The following is a 5,839-nucleotide window of genomic DNA, read 5'->3' as shown; positions in this document are numbered from 1 at the left end:
GAAAGAGGGGAAAAAAAGAGGGGGAGGGGGGGGGGGGCAAAAAAAAAGCAACTCCAAAGCAGCAAAGTGAAAAAGGGCCGGGATGTTAAACTCGGTTTAACTGAGAGTATCTTCGTGCATTATGACGTTTGGCAAACGTAAATCAAGCCACCTTCAGGGTGCCGCAGGCACAATTTCCAGCAGCGGTTCTGGCGACTGAGGGCCTGTGGCAGAATCCCGCATCAGCAGAGCTAAGGACTGAAGCACAAGCTATGCCAAAGTGCAGATGTTATCAGGATGTGACTTCAGCACAGCTATGCATCCCGATGGGGAGACAAAACTGCAGATGTTTAACGCATTATCGTGGAAACTGACTGCAAACCGTTCTATTTTAATTATTTAAATTTTACACAAAAGAGATATTCTGTGTCTTCTGCCTCTGCTGCCAGAGTGCAAGTTAGCAGTTCCTGTAAATAAAAACAAACAACTTTTCCACCGAGCTAATTAAAGCTGTTAATATTTCTGAGCAGGCTGATAGATAAATGTTTCCATTTCAAATTACTCTTTGAAACAAACAAACAAACAAAAAGAAAGGCCCAGGCATCCTGTGTTCAAAGGATAAACCAAACAATGTTTTAACAGAGAGGCAGTGAGAAACCAGGGTATGTTCAGACAATGGAGGCGTATTTTTACGGTGTAGATGAGGAAGAAAAAGAAAATAGAGAGACAAAGTGGCAAAACGAGTTTGGGAGATAAAAACTAAGTCCAGTAATTTTAAATCAACTTTTATTGTGAAGTACAAAACGCCAGAAGAAAGAAACCAGTAAGAAAGATACTGGTAAGAAACCAGTTGTACAAACTTCAGCCCTTGTGGGAGATTTTATCTGCCGAGCACGATTTCTCCAGGTGGCTCTCTCCACACTTTTCACCAGCCCCAGAAACTTCTCAGTCTGGGGAGGCAAGGAAATTTGTAGCAGAGGGGTTGTCAGCACAAGGCAAAATTGTGAGTTCCGCAAGTTCTTTACAACAAATACGAATTCCACACTTCTTTTTTTTTTTTTTTTTTTTTAAACCAACTTTTCACTTCCACAGGCTTTACTGGCCACGTTTTAAAAAGGTGGGAGTCAAGGGCTGTTAGTGACACTGCTGGATGTGAGGATCACTTCTTTAGTGAAATAAATAAAGAAGTAAGTAAAAATAAAATAAATAAAATAAAATAAGATAAGATAAAATAAAATAAGATAAAATAAGATAAAATAAAATAAAGTAAAATAAAATAAAATAAATAAAATAAAAACCCCAGAATATTAAAATAAGACATTAAAATAAAAACAATAATAAAACAAAAGAATGAAATAAATGAAATGAAATGAAATGAAATGAAATGAAATGAAATGAAATGCAATACCTTGGGTGGCATTCCCTCACCAAACAGTATGATTGCCTTCAATATTCAATCGTTTTGTTCTATAACCAGCTCGGAGTGTGAGAGTTGTGGTTGAAATAGGTCAGTTTACTAGTGCCCTCTTCTGCTTTACACTGGTCTCTGCTGCCCTCTTCTAACCTCTGCTCTCCCTCCAGCAGTTTCTGTTCTTTCGCTCAGTGATCCAGCAGGACCTTGGCCCCCTCAGGTCCCTCATGTCAAACAAGCAGGCATCTACTACATTACGCGGCCTGAAGGTGACTGCACAGGGAGAGGGAGAGGGAGAGGGAGAAAGAAAGTCCTTGGAAAGGCAGGATGGCATCCCTGAGCAAAAATACATCAATCACACCAGTCCGGCTATCTCAATTAACCCTTAGTTAAGCTGGGACCTCCTGGAGAAACTGAAAAGAGTTTGAGGGAATAAAAGATGCTATCTGCCACAAGGATTACCACTCTACATGCGGATCAAAGACAATTCCACATTTTACCCTAGTGATTAGCTGTAATTAAATAAAGTAAGTCTGTTTAAACTTCATTAGCAGCAAGACGTTTGCTACAGCAGAGTGGGCACAAATCATCCATTCTTAATTAAAAGATAATCCACAGGATGACCATAATCTTCTTCTAAAAATACACCATTTCCCCCTGAAAGATTTCTTCATCAAATAAGGATAAATAACAGGTTCTCTGTGTTTAAGCTATGAAGGAATGGTTGCTCCTTCCCGTTTGCTTGAGTGAGTGCTGAATGTGCCTGATAACATCACTTTGGCATGCTATTATCTAAAATGGTAGAATACCTCACTTCAGCAAAGTCTGACATAAATCTTTGAAAACAAAGACATTGCATATGTATGAGCTGAAATAGATATGACAGTGTTGGCACATTAATATTCCTGTCACTGGGGGGTTTCAAACTTTTAAGGAGATGATATCAATGAATTCAGGCTATAGCTGGTGGAAGAGGGCAATGTAGTGTAGGACAATTATTAATTAGGTACAGCCAAACATATTGAAAAAACACACAATAATGTCCGAGGTAGACCATGGCACAGACTTTCAAGAGCAATTAAGAGGGAGAGAAATCAAGACCCCTCTGAGCCCTACTGCTACTCAGTTCTGGAGGATCAGCCCTGATCAACAGCAAAAGGACATCTCCCTTTCTACCACTGCAGCCGTGGTGGTGGTGCATGGACAACATATGTTTTCAATTATCCCATAACAGCCCTCATTAACAGTAACTGCAGCACCTAACTGAACAGTTCTCTGCCTAGTCGCATGTGGTCTGAAAATGCTCATAGCGTAGCATGGTACGGGGATATTCGGTTGGGGTTTTTTAAGTGCTTGATGTGAAAAACACCCACTTCACCGTGAGGTGAGAGGTGGTAGAGCATGTAGAAGTAGATGTTAAGAAAAAAACCAGCACACCGGCTTCTCCTCAGCAACAAAAAAGCTTTTCTGTTCTGAGGAGCAAGGCAAAAAAAGGGTAAAACCTCTTTATTTATGGTTGTTTTGGCTAGCATAGACACTGCTTCCTCAGCTCTGCCCCTTGTGATGGGAGCACATGGACAAACTGCCAGAATTAGAGATCACAGACATGAAGATTTGATTGCAAGATCCGTGGGGCAGAGGCAGTGCTCTCAATGAGGTGCCTTGCATGCCTTTTTATCCGTAAAAATAAAGGAGGGACATGAAAGCTGCTTAATCAGCAGAAGAAAATTCATGTTAGAATCAAACGTAGGATCAAACCCCATGCTCAGATCTGAATATAATTCTACAAATGGCTCTTTTCATTTCTCATTTCAGTTTAATACAGAAGGACTTGCAGGCAGTGACCACACAGCCGGCACCAGTCCAGTTATGTGCTGACCTTCAGGTTTAGGATAGAAGGTCTGCTTAAAAGATTTTCCATTTACACCTTTTTCTTTTTGACTCTCTAGCTGCTTCTCCCCCCCCCCCCCCCTAGTTTTGCACCTATGGCAGGCTGGTCTGAGCCCTGACACCTGACATTCAATAACCTCTCAGCAGTCATGGACAAAGGCCTAAGAAAATTCCTCTTTCACAAACAGGCATGAAACTAGCTCCAGATAAAGGCATCTCAAACACACTTGATGACAAGTCAGCTCTTTTAGGCTATTACAAGAGAGCACTGCTCACCTCCAAATATTTTTAGACTTTACTAATAAAATCCTGCAGAGGTGCTTAGGTCAGTGCTTTCAAAACAACTAGAAATACGTCTGTGCTTTGGTTTTGATTTAACTCTTTTATTACACTAATGCTATCTGTCATTTCCTGCGTGTGTCAGCATTGCTTCTGAATGGCAAAAACGTCACGGATACACCATGCAAAAAAGAAAGAATCTTGTACCCTGCTATGATAAGCAACACCGCTTTGAAAAGAAAAGAAAAAATTACACGTTGATAGATTATCTGGCAACGGCAAGGTATTATATTTGCCTTGGTCTTACACCAAGGCAGTGGAAGTCGACAGCAAGAGCAGTGTTGCTCCCATGGCTCCCACCCATCCCTCCAGTTAGTTCCCGATTCCTCTGCAGCTCTAGAATCTGATTTGGAAATAAAGCTAGATTAACGCCTGAAATCATGGAGTGGCATCCGTGTATCAGTGGAGCAGGTGATGCCGCTTTCCTTCACCTGAAGTAGAATTTTATGTCCCCAAGTAACAAGGCACTTAAGCAGAGGGATAGCTTGAAGCACGTCTGTAAGCCCACCAAAGCCAATGGGACCACTGCTTGGGCTGAGCGTCATGTACCTGCATGTACGCCTTGCCGAACCACCTCCATATTAATCCGCATGAGGAGAGGTGGTGCATTATGACTTTGTGAGCACTAAAGTGTCTTAGGGGTAAGGTATCTTACCTAATTACTTTAGCGCTCCTCTCTTGAGGAATGACAACAACAGTAAACTCTAGTGACACTCTAAGAACTGTTTATAACCCAAAAGGCTTTAAAACAGCTGAAACCCACTACAGCTGACTATCAAGAAAGGGACAGACCAGAAAAAAAACCCCACAACTTTTCCAAAAACCAATTTTCTTTTTGACCAAAAATCAACCCATTGTTTATCAAAGAATTCATTCTACATTAACTAGGCAAAACATCCCTGGTATGGAACCATTGATATTCAGTGAGCAAAGAAAATGAAGTCACTGGATCCTTTAAAATGTAGTCTTTCATGTCAGTTCATTGCAAAAAATAATGAATTACAGCTTCTTCTTCTTCTTCCCAGCACATTTTTAGGATGCTTTACATGACTCTGGAATGGCTGAAATACTTCACCACCTACTGTAGAATGTCTGCTTTGCAAAAAAAAAAAAAAAAAAAAAAAAAGACATTTACTTTCACAGTTTGACTGCACGGGTTTCGCAGTACCATTCAGGACCAAAAAAAATGTAGATTCTATTTAAAGAAAATGCAGCAATATGTTAGAAAACATTTATATAATGCAAAAGTTACATGGACAATATCTAATCAGATAAAAAGAGAAATCCAATCCATATATATGGCTTTTAGTACAGTATGAAGATTCTGCAAATCCTCTGATAAAAACAAACTAATAAAGTTGGCTTGTAAAGTGAACTACAGATAAGGATGCATCTATTTTCCTTATAGACATTGCTTCTGAAGGTCTGCACCTGTAGAAATGATATCCATGTACCTTGTTTAAACAGCTGGTATGACCAGCACAGGCCTTCGGTGCCTATACATGCTTTGGATTTCATTCTGACAAGCAAATCATATCTCTTCCCCTTTTGATTTATGAGACTGGATTTATTATAATTTCTTCTTTTTTGAGAAATGGAGATTACCTATGAGAGGTCACAAATTACAGAAACTTCAATGGCTGGACCTCCACTTGTATTTTCATATTTCTGTGTCTCCAAAACATGCTCTTGTTTCTATTTGTTAATTACATTTTAATATACATTACTTAAAAAGTAATATAAAATTATTGGAGCAGCAACCGCTGATTTCTGTTTTGATTTTCATAATCTTATGTGCCTACATTGTTTATTTTAATTGATCATTAAGGCCTAGATCTTACTGTGTAAATAAATCTGCTGGGCCTCTACAAAATATCATTGAAGTCAACTGGGTTTCACATATGTGAAGAACCTTATCTGTGCCAATCACACTGTAAAACTAGGCAAGATGCTGGAACAATTTTCTCAATCAGATATTCTTACACAAATTAAAACAACATGAACATGAATATGTATTTATACATTTTGTAGATTATATCTCTGCCTTGTAAATAGATGAATAATCCTAAATGCTTGGAAAAGGATGTATGTATACAGGAAGGACAAAAAGAAAGATATAAATACAGATGCATGTATTTAATTCCATATGACGGTAAGCAATTAAATATAATAATGATAATATTTAAACACTACATCTTCTTGAAAATATATCCTTTCATT

This window comes from Egretta garzetta, unplaced genomic scaffold, assembly GCF_000687185.1.
Source record: "Egretta garzetta isolate BGI_Z169 unplaced genomic scaffold, ASM68718v1 scaffold12, whole genome shotgun sequence".
Lineage (NCBI taxonomy): Eukaryota > Metazoa > Chordata > Aves > Pelecaniformes > Ardeidae > Egretta > Egretta garzetta.
This window is presented reverse-complemented; position numbering follows the sequence as displayed.